At 35.6% G+C, this 25,779-nt stretch overlaps 1 protein-coding gene and 1 pseudogene across 1 annotated transcript in view; one reads left to right on the top strand and one right to left on the bottom strand.

Annotated features, from left to right (window-relative positions):
- The window catches only part of GSC (goosecoid homeobox), a 94,893-nt gene that overhangs the window by 55,056 nt on the left and 14,058 nt on the right, over positions 1-25,779 (bottom strand). The gene's annotated exons all lie outside the window — the stretch shown is intronic.
- On the top strand, positions 2,607-3,745 carry LOC100024524 (protein FAM81A-like; annotated as a pseudogene).

Here is a 25,779-nt window from a genome sequence, read left to right as displayed (position 1 = left end):
GGATAGATTTGATCTTGGCAGACCATGATTTTTTTTTTAAACCTGAGATACATTGAGGTAGTCTGAATATTTTTCAGGGAAGTTGCAGGTACCAACAAGGCAGTAGATATTCCAGCTTTGATGTTTACAGATCAACTATATTTCAGCAAAGTGTAAGTTCTAATTCAAATCAATTCTCTGTTTGAGATATTGACAGGATACTGGAAATAATAACCTGGGACCCAATACTTGGCCTACTGACCATCTATGTTGCTATACAGGGTGATAGAGCCAAACATTGACAGTAAAGATCACAAGAGCACTCATTCTTCCACCTCTGAAGTAGATTCAGAGAAATTTGACTTTTGGGAATTCCTTAAGAAGAATAGAAGAAAAGGTTGAGGCAGAGACTCTGCAAAAGAACAGGCATGTTCTCACTGCATACATGACTGCAATATGCCCAAGCAGTAATTCACAAGAGCTAACTCAATGACTCCCAATAATTCTTTTAGCAAGCTAAAAAAATTCTTTTGCATGGCTAATCCCACAGATCATCTCAAGAATCTGCTGGTCAATGCTTTCATCAATAAATCCAAAAATCCCATGCATAGTCTGCACCAATGGTAACAAAGAATAGAAAGATTCATATATGCATAGACTACTGAATTTCAAACAAAAGGACCATAGTGAACTAGTATATCATATCATGAGTTCCAGATACTTTGGATTATCTTTAAGACAGTCAGTGATTCTCAGTATTGGACTTGCCCAGTGCTTACTATGAGATCTTAATGACAGGAAAACAAAGAAAAAAATGCTTTTATCTGTCTTGCTATATTTGACCAATTTAAATAAAGATACCTAGATAGTTTAGGGATAACTCCCTCTTTCCAAAGACTGATAGAGAAAGTAGTAAAAAACATGAACTACTTGAAGCATTGGTCTATCTTGATGGCATCATTTTCTTTGGGAAGACTCTGGAGACACATAAGAAGAGATGAATAAAAGTGTTAAATCAGCTAAAGGGAAATGGCCCAAAGTTGTTCATTAACAGTTGTCCATTTCAAAGAACCCCTAAAAAATCTGAGTCACATAATCTCTCAACAAGGTGTGTGAGCATGGCCATGCCCAAAGAGCCTTTACATGCTAAGGAATTTTATAAGATTTAATGATTATTATCACAATGTTAAGAATTATGCTGCTATTGCTAAACCACTGAGTGACTTCTTTCATACTTAAATAACTGAAGAAACACAAAAACAAAAGAGAAGTAAATGCAATGTTGTCTTAAAGGCCACAAAGCCATTTGGAGACCAACATTTCAACAAAGGTAAACATGCTTTCAAAGAATTGGTTAATTGATTCACATAAGTACTAGTACTGGCCAATGTAAACCCAAGCAAGCCTGCAAAGCTCATTCAGCTGGCTCTCTATGAACTATACAAGTAAGTCTGACCAGGTATTCACTCATCAGGATGATTCATTGTTCAATCAACAAAACAGCTCACTGAAAGCAGCTTAGGTTGATGCTCTGGACAGGGCAAACAAGCCAGTCAGCTTTTCACTACCGGGCTTACCAGGTCATCCAATTAGACCTCAGGATTTCTTCCTATACATCAAAGCAAGTGTGAAACTTGCCTTTCCCTTTTCTGTTGCTCTCAAACTAATCAACAGAAAACAACAGGAACTTCTGAGAGTCTATCAAAATACTCAATTTTTTGGTAGTGTGGAAGAGCCACAGTTAACTCTAAAGTTCTCTTCCAATAATCATGAACCTTATTAATTCAGCCAATCAAGAACCACTAAACTGATACCTTTCTGTCAGTTCTGCTGCCTCTTATTCACATAGCTCTGACAATGCTGGCTTCTCTATCCCCTTCGAATTCTTTACTTTCTTGCTCCACTCCAGCCAAGCTTCTTCATTCCCTCTTCCTTTTACATTTTATTTTTTGTTTTGTTCTGTAATAGTTAAAAAGGTTGTGGTCACCAATATAATAATTAAATATTAAATTATGAGGCTTAGTAGTTTTTTTAAATTTTGGTTTAATAGAAATATAGTTTAAAAAAAAAAAGAAATGTAGGAATGAGGTAGAAAATATTGCCTAGCTAAATAACTCTGAGTGCCGATCTGATGGGATCCAGCTCACCACCAACAAAGGCTCCCTCAGGTCTTGATCTCCAGCCAGGAGTCAGTGTAGTCTTCAGCAAAAGTTTCACCAACCCAAGAGAAAGCTCCTTCAGTCAGTGCCGGAGTCCAAATCCAAGTGCCTCCAGAGCACAAGTGCGAATCCGAAGGCAAATCTCACCAGCCCATGAGAGTGTCTCTAGCCAAGCTTGTCACCAACCAAAAGAGGGTGTGAGCCACCAAGACTGAGCCGCCAAAGTGAGTCTCATGCCCAAGAGAATGTCCCACCAAAGGCAGTCCTGGAAGTGTGTGTCCCGCCGAACAGAGTATCCCGCCAAAGAGCAGGTCTTGTGGAAGAGAGTGTCCTGAATGGTGGTGGTGGTGGTGGTGACAGTGTCGTGGGGAGGGGCACGTGCTCCACTTCTGGATCGCCTCGGTTAGGAAGCCACCGCAGAGCCGGGAAGCTAGAGGAAATGGGGTCGGCGCATCCCGCCCACCCCCAGTGCAGATGTGAATTATTGAAAAGAAAATGGCACAACGAAGCACTGTAATTTCTTCTCTTGTCACCGAGGAAAGGCGAGTTAGAATCATGCCACGACATAGCCAGTCTTTTGAGTATGGCTCCATATTCATCTACAAGCCTAGTGGACCAGTTGGAAGACAGAATTCTGTGCCATGAGAAAACAACCGCAACACTTGTGGAACATGCTTTTCGTATAAAAGACGACATTGCTAACAGCTTGCAGAAAATGCAAAATAAAGGTGGAGGAGATCGATTGTCTAGAATGTTCTTAGAAGAGCACATCAGAAATATCTCGGCAATAGTGAAGCAACTTAATCGAGATATTGAGGTACTACAAGAACAGAAACATGCCAGGGATAACATTAGCTATGGAACAAATTCTGCCTTAAAGAGTCTGGAGATGCGCCAACTCTCTGGTTTGGGAGATCTTCGGGGAAGAGTAGCAAGATGTGATGCTAGCATAGCTAGATTGTCTGCAGAGCATAAAACAACATATGAAGGTCTTTAGCACATGCACAAACATTTTGGAAACTAAAATCAAAGATGCAGAAGGACAGATTTCTCAATTTTTAAGCAGAGTTGACCTGCCATTATCAGAGCAAAGCACAAAGCTGAAAATGACCCACAGAGATAGCAACCATCAGCTTCACCCTTTGGACATTAAATTTAAAGGTACAGTAGAAGAACTTAGTAGCCAAATTTTGTCTGCACGGAATTGGTTGCAACAGGAACAAAAACAGATAGAAAAAGAACTTTTATAGAAGATTGATCAACTTGCATTGATTGTTAAGGAAAATAGTGAAATTAGTGAAAGGACAATAGAGAAGTTCAGTCAGATGTCAGCAAAGCTTGATAAAATAGAAGAGATACAAAAGAAAAATGTGGACGCACAGAGGCCAAAATCTGATGATGAGAAGATGAATGTCCGAATCAGCAAAATTGAGTTGCAGATGAATGAAGAGATGAAAGAAATGAAAGCAGAAGTTAATGCTGGATTTACAGCCATCTATGAAAGCATAGGATCACTCAGACAAGTTCTTGAAGTCAAAATGAAAATTGATAAAGGCCAGCTACTGAAACAAATTCATCAGCTAAGGAAGCAAGAGACTCCCATGTAAAGATTTGGAATAGTAGCTGTGTAAAGGAAGAGTTATCAGCAGGACTAGAAGCCTGGATGCTTATACAGTATGGTTTGTTCTCTCCACGATGTGCATATATCAAACAATGTGTCATGGGGCTTAATTTTTAAATTGAGTTGTGATGACAATCTTTAGGTAAGGAGAGTAAGTACATTTTTTACAATTTAATTTCACTTATAAATCTAAATTCCATGGAATTTGTTCCATTTTTGAAAGACTTTTATTTATTTTAAGACTGAACACTTAAAATATTTTTCTTCTATGAATTAAAATTTTAAATTATCATAGTTACGCTATGTTTAGCTAAGTAAGCATAGTTTAGCTAAGACTGTTTATCATTTTTAAAATGTCAGCATGGAAGTTTATATTAGTAAACTAATGAATTTATTAGAGCAATTGGTATGAAAAAGATATCTCTAGACAGAAGAGATAATTCAATGTTTGAGTCCATGTTTGGATTTTGTTGTTTGTTCATTTCCTGCTTTGCTTCATCTAATTCTTCTTTCCCCTTCACTTGGAGTTTCCAAGATAAGTTGAGTTTTCAATTAGAAGAAATTACAATTCATACTTTGAATTTAATACTATTTGAAAAGAATTCAAATAGTAAAAGGGATTGAGAATGTTTCTTTCAGCTGCCACATAGATTGTTATCTACTTGAAAATAAAGTAGGCAATCAAGATAATTTTCTGGAAAATGTAGAGCCAAAAATTGCTTAAATTATCTGGACATTTCAGATGTCTTTAAAATAAAATTAGTTATCTCAATATTTTTCTACTCTCCACAGCTTGCTTGATGAGAATCATATTCTGTATAATAGAATTATGGCTCACAGTAAGCCGTTTATGTAGAATTGCACATTAACCACAGTACAATGTGAAGATTTTTCAGGATTTTTACAAACCTTTTCCTAAATGTTTCCAAAATAAAGATTAAAAATATAGAAAAATGCTTTCTATATTATAATAATTATTATAAGTGTATTATTGTGCCTTGTTTTTATGTCATGAACTGTACACTGAAGATTTTGTTGGTGAAATAGAAGGCATGATATTTCAAAAATGTTATATAAAATGGGATAATATGTATTTTAAATTATATAATGTACTAGAAATTTTATCATTGTTAAAATATACTTCTGTATATTCCTTAATGAAATAAATAATTTGTACTTTTGTATGGACAGGGATTCAAGCTGGCGTTGAATTTTTAACATTGTCAAGATATTTTCATCAAGATGAGTGGAATTTTTATGTTATAGGTGTATTGTTTTCAATTGCTACATTTAATTATAAATTGAAAATGAACATATATGCTGTAATCTAATCTAGATGTTTATAAATCTTTGAATGTAAGATCAATACTGAGAAAACCATTCTAAACTGTGAGGACCTGTAGGAAAAATAAAAATAGAATTATTTTAAATTGTTACCTTTTTTTTCTTTTTTCTAAGGACTCAGGAAAAGAAGCACCTTCTGTTTTTAAGATTAGTCATATGTGAATCATTTAACTGGCTACTACTGTTTACCCTTGTAAAATATGCTACTAAAAACACACACATTGTTCTTTCTTGCCTTGGCAAAGGTTAATAAAAAAGCCCCTGGGACTAGATAGATAACATTAGGAATTGCAAACATTTGGCCACTAACCTATATTTTCTTTACTTTGGTAAAATACTCTTAAAAAGTGTCTGTGGCTAAGATAGCTCCACTTATCATCTCCTAGTATGGTTTCTACCTTTTGAGGTTGAAACTAATCCTAGCGTAGAGAACTTGGGGCCTCTCTGTAAAAACATCATAATTGGGAGAAGCTGGCTCCTCTGGGTTGATAGGGGTATGTGAGACCTTAGCCTGTCAGTTTATTTGAGTAAATATGGACAAAGACTTTGCATCATCTTGGAGTCCAGGATCCTACAGGCTTGGCTCTTTTATATTCTTGGACCCATGATTCATGGCTGGGATTGAGCACCTGGGGAAATAGGTTAGTTGGTTAGGGCTTCATTTGGGAGGTACATCTTTACGTTTACATATGCTGAGCAAAGAGAAATAACACCAATCACTATAAAGAAAACAATTTTATTTGGAAGTAGAAAATTATTTTATATATGGCATTATAGTTGTTTAGGCCAATGCCTTTTCAAGTCTTGTCCACAGATGAATGGCAGTGGGAGCTTTGCCCTTTCTTTGCTATTTATCTATCACACACTCCTGAGGAGGGAGCATCAATATCCATTAACTTCTTTAAAAGAAGTGATGAATGCCAAATTTGGTTCTTAATGAAGGAGCAACTATATGAAAGCAGGTGATAATCAGTTATGTTTTGAATTTCTCAGGTGCTTCTGATGTCATGGTCCTTCATGTAATGAGCTATATTGTATCCTTATCACCAAAGTTTAATGTAAAACATCTTCAGTGTCATTTTCCTTGATGAGAAATTTGTAATAAACAGTGCCATAAAAATCCCACATGTAAATTCAATGTATGGTTTTAATAAAAAATGTTAAATTTGGGGGGAAAAAAGAAAGTGTCCTATTGGAAGCCAGTGTCCCTCTGAACAGTATTGATTCTAAGATGGAAGATAAGGGTTTAAAAATGATTTTTTTAAGAAATGAGAAATATGAAGAATTCAAAGAAACATGGGAAGGTTTATATGAAATGGTATCAAAAGATGAGCCAAAAGAACAATCTGTACAGTTACTACAATTTTTGGAAATGAAAACAAAATTCAGGTCAAATACCAAAGACAATGTTGGGACCATACTAACAAAGTTTAAGAACATAGCTTTCTTGTTAATAGTTAATCTACATAAGTGGAAAGTGGCAGATACCATGAGTTGCAATTACCCTATTAAATGCTTTTGATTAACCATTTAACAGGAATCTATTTACTCCATAGTGGTGTGTGTGTGTGTGTGTGCTTTTAAACCCTTACTTTTCATCTTAGATTCAATATTGGTTCCATGACAGAAGAGCTTGGTAAGGATTTAAGCAATCGGGGACTTTCCAAGGATCACACAGCTAGGAAGCATCTGAGTTCACTTGTGATTGTTGATTGCTGAATTTATAATAAAAAAGAAAATAATGAAAAATATTTAAAATCATAGAGCCAGAATTGAGCTTAGTTTTCATTTAGTCTCTCCCCCTGCCTCTCCTGCCCTATATGTTTTCACAAGTGAAACAGTTGAAAATAAAAAATGTGACTAGCATGTTCAGTTCCTACAAGAAGTGAAGGAGTTGAAATTCAAACATAGCACTACATCCAGGGCAATACACCATGAATTTGTCATATCTTTTAAAAAATATATGGTACTTTTAAAAAGAAAAAATATGGGAAGACCTACCTGGAATTATGAAGAGTGAAATGAATAGAACCAAGAGAAAATTATGTGCATCAACAGAAATATTGTTTGAAGAATGACTTGTTTATGTCCACCCCCAGAAAAAGAACTGATAAATAGAAATAAGTAAGATATAGTTTTATATATCAATACATCTTTTTGTCAAATGATGTTTTTTTTTCTAATGGGGGACAGGAAGGGAGGAAGGGAGTTAACTGGATATTTAAATGTAACAAGTAAATATTTTAAAAGATATATTTGTATATAAATCTTTAAAAAGTAATAATATACTGCTATATCTCCCCTTCTATAACTCTTTTCCCTTTCCCTCTATGCACTTTTTAAAAAATGCTTTGTTGATGCCTTTTATTAAATATCTATCATGGTATGCTCTGTTACCCATCCCTCACTGAAGCCCTCCCTTACAACAAAAATAATCAACTGTAACAGAAAAGTGGACCCCATATGAGTGGTGATATCCATCTGTGATGAGAACACTGTCCATGTATAACTCAAAAGGAAACAGAATAGACATCTCTAGCCTCTACTCTCCCCACCTCCTCACCTTTCTCCAAGGGAGGCTTTCATTCCTGCCAGGAGGAAAAGCAAGAAATTGGGATTTCTGCCACTCCATTCACCTCAGAAAGAGAGGGTACCAGCCTAGAAGTATATCTATCTGCTTGCTCTCTTAAATACTGTTAGTCTAGGGGATATGGTGAAGTTTTATGTAACTTCTAATCACTTTGTCATTTTGGGAGGCAAGAGGATCCCAAGCTCTATAGCTAAGTTATGAACCCTTTCCCACTTAATATCAGTTCCACAATGAACACAAATCATTGCAAAAAAGAAATGAGAGAAAATATACATAGGAGAATAAGTGCCAGACAATATGGAATGTGCAAGATAGTTCAATTAAAAGAGAGAGTGAATTCTACATCTCACCCAAGGGGAAATGAGCCAAAGTCTCCAATGTAGCAAATTGGGAATAGGGACATGATGGAGACTGCCCAATTCTCTCATGTCTTCCCAGGGTCTTTTCTTTCAGCAAACTGGAATGCTTTGGGCATCTTCCATTTTCTCTCTTAAAGTAACTAGACATTTAAAGACTCAAAACTTGAGGAGTCTCAAAAGGGGGACTTTTGCTTGAAAATTCCCAAGGAGGATTGGACCTAAAGATTCCAGGAGAACTCATGAAGGCAGAAACTCTCTTCCCCTCCTACCAATTCTACTCTGTCCTTCACATAAGATAGGACATTCATTTCCATCAATAAGGAGAGAATCCCATACCAATGAGCTTTAGGACAGGGGTTTCACATGTAAAATAGATCAACACATTGGCTATGTCTGAGAACTCATGTCTGTTTAGTCCATCATATCTCTTCTAAGAAGTGGAAGGCATGTTTCATCAGCCTTTTAAAGCTATAATGGGGCATTGCTTTAGTCAGAGTTCCAGGCTTTTTCAGAGTTGTTTCTTTGCATAGTATTGTTAGTCATCATGTAAATTGTTATCAATAGTCTTTTTCAAAGATAACTAAAGGCCTTCTAACAAATAAACAAATATATTTAAAAGAAAAAAGGTCTCCTAGTGATCTAAAACAAGTAGTGTTAATGGTAGGAAGTAGTAGAAGGCTCACTAGGATTGCTACTTCTAACTTATAGTCTTTTGACCTATAATCCTATAATAATACAGTAGAAATCTCCAATATCATTTCCTCTTAGAAACCACTATAGTATTGGAGGGGATGTGGTGACACTGGGACACTAATGCATTGCTAGTGGAGTTATGAATTGATCTAACCATTCTGGAAGGCAATTTGGAATTATATCCAAAAGACTTTTTAAAAATGCATGACCTTTGATCCAACAATAATATCACTACTAGGTTTGTATCCCAAAGAGATTTTTTAAAAAGGGAAAGGATCTGTTTGTACAAAGATATTTATAGCTGTGCTTTATGTGATGGCAAAAAATTGAAAAATGGGGGATCTCTTAATTGGGGAATGGCTGGAAAATTGTGGTAGATGATGGTGATGGAATACTAATGTGCTGTAAGGAATGATGAACTGCTTGATTTCTATAAGAACTGGAAAGATCTACATGAACTTATGCAGAGTGAAATGAGCAGAACCCATGAATGAGGAGAAATGAGGAGAACATTATATGCCATACATATCAACTGCTATCAAATAGAAGATGGGGCAACATTTAGGCAGGCAAGCTGATCATTGGCCAGAGACTTCCTTTTTTTTTCCTTTCACACTTTCCTGGGTATTAATATCCAGGAAATAAGTGATTAAATATCAATGCTGGGATAGATGTGTCCAGGCTAAGAAATAATATTGGGAATCTGAGAATTTTAGAGATCTCAAGTTCCCAGTTGATGCTATCTACAATTTTCATTTAAATGTATGGCAACTTCTCTAGTGTACTTGAGATGATGACCACAGGCCAGTGGATGAATTGGCCTCCTGGACAGGTTGGCCAGAATACATCAACTTTGAGGGATATAGTATAGAATTGGCAAATAGCCTGATCAGTTTATTGATTAGGCACAGATACTGACTTCAAGTCAAATGTTCTATGTACTATCCTATGTTGCCTTTCAAAAAATCATCATCATATATGTGTATGTCTTTATCTTTCAAATACTCATTGTCATGTATTTCTATGATTTTGCCCTTTCCAAGAATCATTGTTACCTGTGTCAGTGGCTTTACCATTGTCTTAGGTTATGCTTACTTTGAAGGGCACAGCCTGTCACAAATATCTTTTTTATTTCTTATTCCTAGAACAATGTAGTAATTATCATAGTGCTTCTATCAATGGATAAGTAATTATTAAGTGCCTTCTATTAGCCAGGTCTTTATATCCCTAAAGCTTAGCACAATTTCTGGCACATAGTAGGTACTTAATACTACTCAGTTGATTTGACTAATGCCTTTATTTGGCATTTAAAACCCCTCACTATCTAGCCCCTTCCTACTATTCTTGTCTTCCCATGCTTGACTTCCTTCCATGTTCTCTACCAGCATGTAACTTTGGCCTCCTTGCTGCTTTCCAAACAAAACATTTTGTCTCTGGACTCCATGGCTTTTTAAGTAGCTGTCCTCTGCCATTCCTTAAATGCTCTTCCTCCTCACCTGTGTCTTCTGGCCTTCCTTCAATATTCCACTCAATTCTATCTTTAGTAGATCTTTTCCAAATCACCCATCTACCTCCCTTCCTCCTGCAGTTATCTCCAATATATCCTGATAAATTTAGCCTGTATTTATAATTTTTTTACTTGTCTCCTTCATTTGAATGAGAGCTCCCTGAGGGGAAGAATGGTTTTGTTGTTGTTGTTGTTTGTTTGTTTTTATTTAGCTTTCCCTTGGCAGTGCTTGGCAGGTGGTAGTAAATGCCTGTTGAGTGAGGAACTAGCCATTGGGCTTGGGGAATACACATATAAAGACTGAAACAATCACTAATTACAAGGAGCTCCCAGTCTAACTAGGAAGTATGTATATAAGAATATAAAGGATAAATATAAATAATTACAAAGCTGTTAATACAAGGTAGTTTGGGGGGAAGGCACTAACAGCTGGAGAGATCTACATGTAGACTGCATGTAGAAGTCAGTTCCTTAAGCCATGACTCGGACAATTAAAATGTATGTGATCATTGGCAAGAACTATGGTCACCCTTAATTTTCTTATCTGTAAAATGGAGAAAACTGTGCTTTCAATAACTACTTTATAGGGTTATTGTGAGGAGGGAACTTCACAAATCTTAAAGCATTATAGAACTGTGAGTTATTATCAGACAGCTGATCTGTCTAAGGGGGAAATGAAATAAGCACAAAACAGGAACAAAGCAAAGGACTACAAGATACCCAAAAAAGGAAAGGTCCTTTTCAGTTAAAGATTCAAGGAAATTTTTATGAAGGGACTTGAGTTGGATCTTGGAGAAGAAGGGCTTGGCTAGCAGAGATAAGGAACAGAAGTGGGATGGCACTAGGGTTTGGGAAGCATTAAAAAAAAGGGCAAGTAAGAATAGATGACAGTCTGTATTAAGGTGGCATAGTGGGAATGAAAAGGAGAATATGGATATGAGTGGTGTCTTTGGAGACAGCATTAAGTAGACTTATACCACCTAGCAAGTTAATCAAATTGGGAAAATATCATCTTTCTTTTGTGGACTACAGATTATAAAATCATAAAATAATGGTCCTGAAACCATAGCAACCCAGGCAGGGTGATGAGAAGCCTTGATTTTTGAGATATAGTAGCCAAAGGAACTATGCAAATTAAGAGGAAAAGAGGGATGGGAGAAAGGAGATGGAAACAAAGAGGACACATCATGAGGCCCAAAATGGGAAATTGCTCCTACATTTGCATTGGTTCAACCTTCTCTTGATTGCCCTGCCTCCTTGTGGAGAGTTGTCTCCATGGTAAACAATTGATCAAGGCATATAAGTAGTATTTAAATGAAGAAATGAGAATTTTTCAACAACCACCTGAAAATTGTTCAGTATTTTAATTTTTGAAAATGCAAATTCAAACAACTGAGTGGTATCTCACACATCAAATTTATAAAAATGAGGAGGAAAAGAGTAAAATCAAATTCTGAGTCTGATCATTCTGGAGGCAGAGAGGAAAGACTTCTAGAGTATGGCTCATGGATTTCTGGCAATTGTGTGTGTATATATATAAATATTTATATATTTATATATATATATATCACTACATCGTACATATACATCGTACATCACTAGCATAGTTCCAAATTACTTCCTAGAATGGTTGCACTAATTTCACATATTTACCACAAGGGAATTAAGGTACCTTTCCCCCTATGTCCCCTCGGTCTCTGCCATTTCCCCTTTTTGTTATGTTAGGTAATTTGATGAATGTGGGATGGTACATCAGTTTTAATTTGTTTATCTCTAATTATGAGTGATTTAGAGCATTTTTTCATATGGCTTTTGATAGCTTTGATTTGATTATTTGATTTCTCCACTGCATCACTTGCAAAAAGTGACATTTTTGTTTCCATGTTGCCAGTGCTCATTCCTTCAATTGCTTTTTCTTATCTTATTGCTCTAGCTAGTATTTCTATATTAAATAATAATGGTGATCATGGGTATTCTTGCTTGACCCCTGATTTTATGGAAATGGTTCTAGTTTATCCCCACTACAGATAGTACAAGCAAGCTCTTGTTTTCACATAAATACTACTTATCACTTTAAGGAATTTTCTGTTCATTCCTGTGCTTTCTAGTGTTTTTAGCAGAAATGGATGTTGTATTTTGTCCAAAAAGCTTTTTCTACAGATGTTGAAAAGAGAATCATGATTTTTGTTATTTTTGTTTTTAATGATCAGTTATGCTTATAGTTTTCCTATACTGAAGCAGTCCCACATTCTTAGTATAAATCTAACTTTGTCATATAGTATGTGATCTTTATGATATAGTGCTGAAATTTCCTTACTAGCATTTTATTCCAAAATTTTTCATCAATATGCATTAGAGAAGGAAGTTGATATATACTTAACTTTTTATATTTTGACTCTCTGTAGTTTAGATATCAAATTTGTGACTATAGGCCTATATGACATTCATAACATAGGATCATATTTTGGCATAGAAGGAATTTGGTAGAACTCCTTTATCTTTTTTCTTTAAATTCATGCAGTCTTAATTGCTTTTCTTTCTTTCTTTCTTTCTTTCTTTCTTTCTTTCTTTCTTTCAATCCTTATTTTCTGTCTTAAAACTGATACTAAATATTGGTTCCAAGGCAGAAGAGCTATAAGGCAGTCGAGTTAATTGACTTGTCCAGGGTCACATAGCTAGGAAGTGCGGAGTCACATTTGAACCCAGGACCTCTCCCCTCTAGGCCCAGCTCTCTATCTACTCAGTTACCTAGCTGCCCTTATGTTAAATGTTTTGCTAGGAAACTATTGTGGGACAAGTTGTTCAACTTTGACTATTTTGGGAAAATAAAAATAAAAAATAAAAAGGATAGAAAAAAGATATAAATCTATGTTTTATCTTTTATAATGTATAAATAAATAATTAAAAGATTTAATATAAGGAAGAAAAACAATTTAGGAGTAGAAGCATTAGTCACAGCTGGAGCCATAACTTCTGGATATGAATATGAATGATAATGATGATCACAGGAGCTCAGATTTAGGCAAGAGTTTAAAGTTACTAAGTACCTACAATACTTGCATGGCCTTGCACTTAGTAGATACTTGCATGGCCTTGCACTTTTTGTTTTAAATTGATTTTGAGGCTGTAGGAGAAGGGACTTGATGAGGGTCTCAGATATTAAGTGGCATCATTAATCCTCCAGCTCAGATTCAGACTCTAAACTAAAAAAGTTTATTCTTAAATTTATAAAGTGCTTTTTCTCAGTTTCCTCATCTGTAAAATGAATGAAATGTCACTTTTTCTGTCTCTCTACCTTACTGGGAATTAATTGTAAGGCAAGAACTTTGCAAATCTTATCATTTCAAAACAAATACATTTTCAGAGGCACTTAGATGGCCTGGAGTGCAGAGGGTCCTGTTTTAAATCTGACCTCAGACACTTTCTAGCTATGTGACCCTGGGCAAGTCACTTAACACAATTTGTCTAGCCCTTGCTCTTCCGTCCTAGAAATGTTACTAAGATGGAAAATAAGGGCTTAAAGGGGAAAAAAACCACGACATTTTCTCATTTGAATTAATGGAAAAGTCTTCACTTTTCTCACATTAACTATGTGCTGGCTGGGGGGGCATCTCTATCCCAGAGAAGAAAGAATTAGTTCTTCACACTAATTCTCCACCTTAGCTAACTGCTTGATAATAAGCATTTTTGTTTAATTGCTGATAATGACCTTTACCCAGTCAGACCTCAATTATGTCCTAAATGCTCCAATGATTCCCAGTCATCTGATCTTTGTTTCTCTCCAAGTAAGACCTAGGATTGTGCTAGATTTTATTTTTTATCTCTCTCAAAACTAGCAAGATGTTCTACCTGGTAGGAACTTGATAAATGGTCATACAATAGAAAAGTTGTTGGTTTGGGGGTTGGGAGCTGTTTTATTTTTTTTTGTTTTTAAAGGTGAATAAACCTTGTTTGACTAAACAGAGCTGATAACCTAATCTGCCTAGAGGGGATAAGAAAGAATTCTGGGGCTAAAGAAGGGAAGTTGTCATTGCAATGCCTCTTTAATTGGAGAGATTACCTCCCCATGCATGGTTGAACTAAGAAGTTTTGTTTTGATGTATACAGAAGAAATTATCCAGGAGGCCTCCCTTGAAGATGCAAGTCTTAAAAAGCCTTATAAACTACTAACTGAGCAAGAGGCCAATTTATCCTGAAGAAAGGTCAATCTGCTAAATAGGACCCTCAAAGCTCTCAAACCTTGCTGAAGCAATCAGAGCCAACTCTTCTACTCTGTTTGCCCTCCAGTTGTTTCCTTTCATTTGCAATGCCTTCCTTCTTCCCTCCATTTAGTAGAGGCCTATCCAGTTTTTTCTTCAAATCTCAATTCCTCCATGAAGTCACCCCTAACTTTAGTTAGGATCCTCAGATTCAGAGCTGGAAGGGATCATCTAGTCTAGGGGTCCTTCACCCATTTTAGTGTCACTCTGGCGAAGACTGCAGATCCCTTCTCAGATTAAAGGTTTAACTTATATAAGAAAAAAACAAATAATGAATCCTGGAAAATAGGTGCTATTATTATTCCAATTTTGCTGATGGTAAACTGAAATTAAGGGAGGATAAGTGGTACCCGGGGCTACATAGCTAGAATCTGAGGTCATATTTGGGCTTGGTTTTCCTGACTTCTAGGTGCAATTAGGTAATACAATAGATAGAGCACTGAGCATGGAGTGAGTCAGGACCCTAGGCAAGTCCTAACCCTATTTGCCTCAGTTTCCTCATCTGATAAATGAACGAGAGAAGGAAATGGCAAACCACTACAGTATCTCTGCCAAGAAAACCCCACATGGTGTCAGACTGGATGGACAAATGCTTTCTGATTTAAGGCCCTGAGGACTATCTACTGGGCCATCCTCCCTGCAATTAATTTAATTACAATTGATTTAATTTATAAGTTAATTAAACAATTAGTTTTAAAGAAAATCAATTATATTGAAATAGGAAGGGTTTTTTTTTAACTCATGTACCATTCTAGTTCAACCCTCATAATTTCACAAACAATTAAGCTCTGATGATTTTTCCATGATCATAAAAGAAGTAGTAAAGTCAGAATTTGAATCTAGATCTTTTTACTTAAAACTAGATCTGGTGAGAGGCCTTCATTTCCCCTCCATTTCCTCACAAATAAAAGACATAATAACACTTCATGATCTTCTTTGTGAGACTTTTGTTGAGAAAAAGGATTTTATACATCTTAAAGAGCATTAATAAAGCTAATTTTTTAAAAACTCTTAAAGCTCTAAAGAAATGTAAGCTTTTATGAGGACTATGAAGGAAGAGAAGACTTGATTACTGTCTTCTGGTACTTGAAGGGCTGCCATGTGGGTGAAGAACCAAACCTGCTCAGTTTGACTTAAGAGGAAGAACCTGGAGCAATGGATAGATTTTTTTTTTTATGGATATAAATTTTAGGTCAAAATGTAGCAAATTAATGAAGATGAGAACTAGTACCTATATATAGTGTTTAAAAGTTTACAAAGTGTTTTGCTGTATAAATTTGATATTCACCACAAAAAGAGGTAGATGTTGCTATTACCCTCATTCTACAGATGAGGAAACTGAAACAGATCCAGGATTAAATCTGTCACAGCTAGGAAGTCTTGTTCAGTTGTTTAAGTTGTGTGTGACTCTTTGTGATCCTAGTTGGGGTTTTCTTGACAAAGATATTGGAGTGACTTGTCATTTCTTTATCCAGCTCTTTTTACAGATGAGTAAACTAATACAAACAGGATTAAATGACTTGCCCAGAGTCACATAGCTAGTAAATGTCCAAGGATGGATTTGAACTCAATAAGAAGAGTTTTCCTGATTCCAGGATTGACCCTCTATCCACTGATACCACCCAGCTGCCAAAATAAGGCTGTATTTGAACTCAGGTCTTCCAGGTCTGACACTCTTTCCATTGCCTTTCTGGCTGTCTGGAGCCCCACAGCATCACTGCTACACCCCCCTCCCTCAGATTCTAGTGGTAACCCTAAAGGATAGGAGTTGGGAATGGGATTCTTTTTTCTAATAGTTTTCTTTTTTATGTTCCACTTGAGTTCCAAGAGGTTACCCTCTCTCCTTCTTACACTAGAGTTTGAGGTTTTCTCATGCTATATTAGTTCAGAAGACCCTCCCAATTTGCTTCCCTTCATGATTATCAGTTAATGTTAATTTGGCAGCTAGATAATTAAGTTTAAAAAGAGATATTTACTAAGCTAGAATAATAAGAACAAAGGTACAAAGTATCCCCTACCCCCCCAAAAAAAATCTATTACAAACTCTCCCCCCAACCAGCTCACCCATCAGGAAAGCCCTGAGAAGTCAGGATGCATGGGACAGAAGCCAGAGAGAAGTCTGGGAAGTAGAACTTGGACAATGCTCTATAGGAACTGAACAAAGATGAAACTATTATACACAGGCTGAGGAGGTACATAAAGAGAGGAAGGGAAGATTATGCCTCTCATATGTTGCTTGTATATGTGCAATTTTATCTTTTGAAGTAAATATTTCTGTGTAAATGCCAATCTAGGAACAACTAGGTGGCAATATGAAATTAATCCTGAAACTCTTACCTTCTCAGATCATTTCCCAAACCAATTGCAGAATATCACATGCCCCAAACTGAGTTCCTCTGCACTTCAGAGATTGTCTCCTCTGTTAGATTGTGAACTTCTTGAGACATGGTGTAACTTCTCAGCAGGCTTTCTATAGTCTTGAAGCTGTCTTTCCTCATTGTGTCTAATTTGTCTGTGGCTCCAGAAGCAGACATTGAAAAAGCTGTTCTAGGGATGCTGCTAGTAGTAGATGCCAAAGGGATTTTTAATACTCTGAAATTTATGAGTTCTTTCTCTAGACAAGATGTGTATGTGTGTCTGTGTGTTAGGGGGGAGAGAGAAGAAGCAGGAAGCAAGTCAATCATTAACACTTTTTTCTTGCTTTTCTTCTTTTAAAAATCTCTATCATTCTTCCCCCAACCCCATCAAACCTCTCCTCATAACTGTCCCTATTCTCTGAATAAAAACACCCCCTTGTAACAAATAAGTATCAAATCAAGTTTATAGATTAGTCTTGACCAAAAATTTGCATACAGTCCATCATATCTCTGCCAAGAGAAAGGAAACTTGCATAAAAAAGGGGGGCAATAATAGCACCTACCTCATAGGATTTGCTTGGGGAATCAAATAAGATACTTAAAGTTCTTTATATATGTAAAACTGTTATATAAACATTAGCTATTAATTTTGTGAACCATTCCCCAGTTGTTAGACATTTAGGTTGTTTCCAAGTCTTTCATTACAAATAATGATACTAAAAATGACTTTGACTAGATATTCTCATTGCTTATCGTTGGAATTGTTGGACAAAATGGCAGTTGGGGGAACAACTCTGACTGCTTGTTTACAGATTTCTTTTCAACAAGATTGAACCAATTTATAATGAATGATTTTACTTCTTTTTTTCCCATAACCCTACCATATTATTTCCTTGCTTTCATTCATTCTGCCATTTTAATGGATGTGAGGTGATGTGTCAAAGGTTTGGGTTTTTTTTTTTAACTTAGAAAAAAATTTCATTAAAAATTTAAATTCTGAAAATATTTTTTCAAGCAATGAATAATGATTTGCTTTCTCTTTTGTAAAATATCCATGCACATAATTTCTATATTTATATACATTGGTAATTGGGAAGTGCCTTTATATATTTTCAATGGTTCTTCATACATTTTAGATGTAAGGCTTTTTACTGTCATTTTCCCTTTTTTTCTCAATCTGTTATCTTTTCTTTTATATTTGTTATATTTTTACTATTTTTATTTCTATCCTATCGATTTGTTCCTAATAATTTATTTTTGTTTAATAGATTAAAAACAAATTCCCCTCTGGAACTAAGATGAGTAGCATATTCTATTTCCCAACATCATTTTATATTCTTCCAGCAACTAGAAATGATGAGTTAGTCCTTTGTCACATATGATCTCTAAGTTTGAATCCACCTTCACAGAATCCAGGTAAAAAACTATCATAGATTTAGGGTTTTTTTTTTGGGGGGGGCGCATCTTGTACAAATTTTTCTTATTATATTACCTTAATAAGTTGTTGTTCAGTTGTTTTTCAGTTGTGTCTGGTTCCTCATGACCATACTTGGAGTTTTCTTGGCAAAGATACTGAAGTAGTTTGCCATTTCCTTCCCCAACTCATTTTATAGATGAAATAACTGATATATAAATAAGATTAAGTGACTTGCCCAGGGTCATAGAGCTAAATAAATAATCGGAGGCCAAATATGAATTCAAGAAAATGAGTCTTCCTGACCCCAGGCCTAACAATCTATCCACTGCACCACCAAGTTGCCCCCCAATCTATGTCTATCCATCCATCCATCCATCCATCTATCTATCTATTGATTTAATCTATGTATACACTATGAATCTATATAGAGTTATAAATACATGTATAATTTATATATACTACACATGTATGCAAAGTCATATATGTATTATATACATATAAAACCTTAATTATAAGTCATTAGCAGATATGGTGTGTTTTAATTGAAATTTCTGATTTTATCCATGTATATAGAGGATTTCTAGTACTCTCTTCACTGATGGAAATTAGCAACTTATCTGCAACTTTTAGTCTTAGAAAATTGCCTAGAGAAAGAACCAAGGGGTTTTGACTTACCCAGAGACATAGAACTAGTTTGTTTTGGAAAAAAGAATTTGAATCAAAGCTTTTCTGACTCATAGGTCAACTCTATTCACTATGCCATGCCATGTCTTCATAACTATGTTATTTGGGGGAGAAAATTCTGTATTTTTAAAGACTTTTGCATATTTTTGTCCATATTTCTCATTTGTAGGAAACCCAATGATATATTAATTGATATTTTTTAACATGATTTCCTTTTTCTTTCTGGATACTTAAAGAATCTTAGTTTTGAAATTGCAATTTTATAGTTCGATAATTACAAAGAACCAGTTCAGATTTCACTACATTCTTTCTTCTGTGGAGAATTGCCCCTCAAACTTTTACTCTAATTTAGTTGGGTTTTTTCCTAGGTTTTTTGGGGGGGAGGGATGTCAATTAGTTTAGTGTTTTAACTTCTTTTTTTGTCTCTCAAAGTTGTTACTTTGTCCTGTATAACACAGCACTATTAGGACCATAGATTAGATTTACAATTGTGAAGTAAATCAGAGATAGTCGAACCCTTTCATATTACAAATGAATAAACTGAAGTCTAGGGAGGTTAAATGACTTATCCTAGATCACACAACCAGCACAAAAATGGTAACTTTTAAAGTTTTGGTACATCTTGGGTTTATTCTTCATTCTTTATCATTCATTAATTCTTTATCTCTTTTTATTCCCTCAATTTCATTTTGTTATTTGCTACTTCTATTGATATGTTTGATTTTGAGGTGTTATTTTCCAGTATTTCTAATTTTTCTTTTACCTTTTCATTTCAGTTTTATTGAATTAAGATCCTCTTTTAATACCTTAATATATTCATTATTCAGTTTAATTTAGCTTGATATTCTTCCTTCCTTCTTTCCTGCCTTTCAATGTTTAAACTTGCCTGCCTGGGGGGAAAAAAGTTTCTCCCTTTGATCTTTTAATAAAATGTACTTTTTACATCACAATTCTAAATTTTTATTCATTTTTTTCTGGTCAAGGATTGGAAGATATAGCAATGGTGAACTAGACCCGAAAAAAAGTTAGAGCTCTAGCTTAAGACTTGGGGGAAGAAGATATGGGGAACCATCCCAGTCTCTTGATTTAGGAACTCAAGCCTCTGAATTACAGTCCAGAGACCTAAGTTGGGGAAATGGGCTATTAGCAGTTTCTGAAGCTGTGGATATATGAGGTTGACATTATGGTTACTGGAGGCTGGAGCTTTAGTGGTCAAGCCAGCATTGTTAGAGATTGTAGCTTTCTAGGTAAGCTGTAGGTCTGATGATTAAACATTCTGAGGCTGAAGTGTTGGTTATTGGATTTGGCAGCTGTAGGAATTCAGAATTATGACAGTAGGTAGATGTCCCAACTACTGTTAAGAGTCTGAAACTCAGCAGGTGCTTTGGCTGGCTTAGTGACTGCTGAAGTCTGACAATGTAACAGCATTTAATTGGCTTGTTAATGCATCATTACATAATTCATCTTATTACATCTTCATAACAATCCTGTGAGGTGGGCAGGACAGGAACTGTTCCTTCCCTGGTCATCTCTTCCCCCCACCCCACATATACAAACACACTTTTAAAATGGGGAATATGAGGTATAGCACAATTTAAAACATTTGTAAAAAGTTATACAATGTATTAATTAGCAATAAAGCAAGTATTGGAAACCAAGTCTTTGGATTGCTATCCAATACATTTTTCACTCTACTATAGCTCACTAATAATGTGATTGTTCATTGCAGTTTTTACTACTAACAAAAGTTTTCCTTTTTTTTACTAATACTTTCTATTAATATAAACACCTAGAACAAAGATTTGTAACTTGAAGATTCCAAAATCCTAAGGAAGATACATAGACCTCTAAGGATTATCTGATTTACTGCTCTCCACCTTAGATTGCATGTTTGTTTTACATCTTCATAACAGAAGGTCAACAAATGATAGGATATGACCAGAAGCTGGATGCATCAACTTCTAATTTCATTTGACAAACATCCATTCAAGGTCTGGACAAAATCTAGTGCTAAGTTCTGGGGGTTCAAGAATGGATGCAGGATAAGACCTGCTTTTAAGAAGCTTACAAACTAACAGCCAGGCATGCACAGATGCACACACATACACATACATACACCCCACAGAGAAACAAGAGAGCTGAGACAGATACAAAAAGAAGAGGTCCAGGAAAGGTGCTATGCATACTTTGAGGAAGTGTTTTCACTTTTCACAAGAGATGAGTCACTCAATTAGTGGGAGTCTTTTTTTTTTTTAATGTAATTCAGTTCCCTGAATTGATAGATGAATCCTATGTACATCATCTCTGCCAGTTGGTCATTTGGCCTCTGGTTGGAGATGCCCGGGGACAGAGCTCTCATTTCCTCCAGGAGTAGTCAATTCCATTCTGGGACAACTCCGGATTGAAGTTCCTCCTAACATTTTAACGAAATCTACTTCCCTGACATTTTAAATAGATTGAGAAGGAAAAGGACCTTATGAGTCACCTCATCTAATTCCCCCTCATGTTGCATACAGGAAAACTGAAGTCAGGAGAGGTTGTGTCTTGCTCATAGCCACCTAGGTCACAACTGTGCCAGTTATTTTTAAAGAGACTTTCACTGTATCCCCAAATATGGCAACAAGCTTCTTTACTCACAATTTTGTCCAAGCCAGTATACCATGCCATTTTACACTGAGAAGGATGTGAAGAAGTTCAGAAAAAGTGCTGTACACAGTTTTGTGCTAGAAGCCACTCTGTACCATGGCTGAGATTTTTGATGTAGCGCAAGTCCTATATTGATGGATGAAGCCTATATACAATTCAACAGTATCTCATATATTAAGATTCTGGAGCATAAGGAACAAAAACCAAAACCCCAAAGTGATTTATTTGGCTCAGATTGTAAATATTTGTTCCTTAAATGTGAAAAACCAATGCCGTACGAGCAATCCTGCTGCTATTTCAGCTCTCTGACCTGTATTGGTATGAAATTCTTGGATAAACAAAATGTTTGTGACCATGCCTTCACAGAGTAAGTTTTCATCACTAGGGGGCAACAACAAAGGAATGATTCGGGGAATTGAGCCTCGGGAGTTTTCAGGGAAGTTTTTGGAGATCCAATATCTCACTTTCAGGGGGGCTTTGAAGGAAAGATTAACCTCTATAGCCCTCTTTACTGAGGGCCTATTAGATGTGCCACCTGAAGTAAATAATTTGTTTTGGATACAATAAAAAGCATATGTTTATCCTTACACTAACTAAAATACTGCATTGTTGGAAGTCACAGCTGTGCCTTACCAGTGGCTTTAATGAGGTGACTATAATGTTAAATGCACCGGCAGGTACCTATCTGGTATGCCTCTGAAACCATAAATTCCTACATCCCCCTTCCAAAATCACAAACCTCATCCTTCGCTATAGGCATTGGGACTTTGACAGCATATTAGTTCTCAGCCTTGCCCACCACCAGGAGAGCACTCCTGTGAGAGCTGATGTACAAGTGAATGCTTTTATGGCAGGTTCTCTGCACCTGTGGCTGCACACAGCCCTAACTGTGACCCTCAGCCCACCAGGGGTTGACCCTTTCTGGGACAAAAGAGAGAATAAGGAGGAAAAGGGGGAAAGTGAAGAAGAGAAATTCAAGCAGGAGAAAGAGGGAAGGACAGAAGAGAAAGAAGGGGGGAGGAAAAGGATAGAGACAGAGAGATCTAAGTTTATTATAAGCATATACCATATTCTTAAGGAAAATAAGAAATAATAGCACTGTGGAAGGATACAATTGGTGCTTAATATAAGTCCTTATTCCACTAGTAAAGCACTCAACACATTAGTAGCTCTTAATATTATTTATTACAGATAAAATTGTTACCACTCAAACCATCATCTGTAGATCTCAAATCAGATTAAATGATCAACCCAGAGTGCTACAGATTTTTGACAAAAGTCTAATCTTATGAAGTAGTCAATGAATTCTTTAAGATTTTAAAATTAGGAAAACATAAAGTTTGAATGGACAGAAACCTAAGGGATTATTTTTTAAATTCCCAATATTCTCATGGTTTCTGTTTCTTTCCTTTTTGCGGTATAAATGCATGGGAACAAATTGGTGAAGTTGGAATCTAAAAATCTCCTTAAACATGGCACTATTCCAGACTTCATACTGTTTCTTCCCTGGATCACCTGAACAATAAAGAATGATATTGTTTATTTTCCTCAAGCTCAGATGAAGTTCATATCAAAAAGAGGTTGATGCATTATACTGTATGGTCATTGGTGTCAACACAATCTGTGTAGCCCCTTTTGTTGCTGAACCATGCCAACAAAACTGACTTGTTTGGCCTGGGACTGAGGTGACCAAAGTTCATGTTTAAGGACAATCTAAAATAAGTAATCTCAACCTTTTCTATCTGGATCCCTTGATCCAGTGGATCCAAGTCAACTTAGAAGGAAGTCCTAGTATTATACCCAAAGAGCTTTGTTTAGCCCTTTGCTTTTAAAATTATTTTTTAATCAATGATAATGATAAAATCATCTATGGTATCCTTCTGTTTGCAAAGCATACAAGGACAGGTAATCTGCAGGTGATAGACTCCAAAGAGATATTGACTATCTAAAAAATGAACTGTATTTATAAATATGATATCCAACATGAATAAATGTAAATTTAATTGTCTGGGTTTTTTAAGTTCATACTTCATGAAATTTGTGGTTTGACAATGATTTGTTTGAAAAAACAAGAAGCTTTGGGGTTTTAGTAGCCTACAAACTCAGTGTGTCAACACTAATATGTAGATATGATATGGCAACCACAAAAGCAAAAAAGAATCTCAAGCTGCAGTACTAGAAAGGAGTCATTAATCCCAACCATTTAGAACCCCAGAGGCTAACATTTTCATTTTAGAAATGACAAAATTGAAGTTAAAGGAAGTTAAGGGACTTGCCCAAGGTAAAAAGGTAGAAAGCATTAGACACAGGATTTAAAGCCAGGTCTCCTGATTCCAGAGGCAGCACTTTTTTCCACATTGCCTCTTTGAGGAAAATGTACAGTCTGAGAATTATGAGGTCATAGTTCCATTGCACTATGTATCACTCAGACCATATTTGAAGTGTTGTTCTCCATTTGAGGGATTATCTTTTAAAAAGAAAGTTTACTGGCTGCAGCACCCATATAACTACTCCAGAAAAACCTTAAAGTTTGCACCAAATCAAATAATGGTTCTGAAAATCCAATGAAAACTTTTTCTACCCCAGAACTTTACAAATGTCAGACAGAAGCCCATGGGAAATAGGAAAGGGAGCCCCTCTAGCAAACGGAGCACTAACTAGACCAGAAACAAAACATGTGGGGTCTAACAAGTACAGGACTTATCCAGCAATATCACTATAAGGTTTGTATGTCAAAGAGAGACTAAAAAAAAAAAAAAGGCTGGGGGCGGGGGAGGAGTTCTGTTTGTACAGAAATATTTATAGCTGCAGAGGATTTAAAGAATATACTAATGTCAAAAAGAGGAACTAAGAGGGGAACTATTTTTCATAATTGGAGTGTGTGAGAAGAGTACACAAACATCAGATAAACTTACTGTGAAATAGACAAAGAATAGAACACATAGAGAGAGCATTTAATATAGAAATAGAACAAACTTAAAAGGGAACCAAATGGTGTTAGAGAAAGAGAAAAGGGTTAAGAGGAAGGAAAATACTGGTAAGGAAATACTCACAAAACAAACCAAGCTTGCTGATCCTTAAAGGGAATGAAAAGGAAAAAAATAAAGAAAAGAAAAAGATAATATAAAAAGGTGCTTTCAATTGTCTCTTAGATAGTTGGGGGGATGCTTGAACAAATTATGGTATATAAATTATTATTTATTATTACACCATAAGAATTTTGAGAGACAATTTCATTGAATCCTGGGTAATATAAACTGGAAGAAAGTAAAGAGATCAGAGACAAAAATTTACAACAGGATAGCAACATTGTAAAGAAAGAATTATGAAAGATTTGTAATCAATTCTATGATAAACCCTATCTCCAGAAAGCCTATGATGAAGCACATTATCTACATCTTGACAGAGAAGTGATAGACACAAAAATAGAGGAAGAGACATAAATTTCTGGATAAGAATTTTTAAATAATTTTTATTTGGTTATGTTTATTTGCTTTAAGGTATTTTTTTTCTTTCTTCCTTTTTTCTTAAAAAAATAAAAGTAGATATCAGTGGTGATGTAAAAAAAGAGGGTAATTATGAGATTTTTAATGCACAAAAGAGAAAGGAAGAACAGAGAAGTATGATAGGGTTTTTTTTAGTGTAGAATTTTTGTGTCTGTGTGTATGCATATATATATAAATAAATTACATGAAATCAAGATTCACTTTTCACATAGATTTGTGTGTATATTTACATGCATATGGTAATGCTTTCTCTTTTTTGGTCTTTAAGTTTTAAAATGTTGATAAGCTAGAACCCATATAGATAAGGACAATAAGAAAAATGAAGCTGCCTAGATGAAGATCAATTAAAAGAACTGGTGATGTTTAGCCTGGAGGAGAAGTTTGGAAGTAGAGCTAGCTCTATTCAAGCTCAGTTACTTAAAAAGCCATCTTATGAAAAAAGGAGAAGGCAAAAATGACAAGCAATGAGTGGAAATTGGAAGAAACATTTTTAGAAATAGTAGACTTAAAAGAAGGAAAGATCTTCTTATCCCAAAATGGACTGCTTTGAGGAGGACTTCAAGCAAAGTTTAGACCACCATTTGTGAAATGTGTGGTAGTAACAATTCTTTCCAATTATTAATGGAGACTAGATGTCCAATGGACTCTTCCAACTCTG

The sequence above is a fragment of the Monodelphis domestica genome, chromosome 1 (assembly GCF_027887165.1).
Source record: "Monodelphis domestica isolate mMonDom1 chromosome 1, mMonDom1.pri, whole genome shotgun sequence".
NCBI classification, from domain to species: Eukaryota; Metazoa; Chordata; class Mammalia; order Didelphimorphia; family Didelphidae; genus Monodelphis; species Monodelphis domestica.
This window is presented reverse-complemented; position numbering and strand designations above follow the sequence as displayed.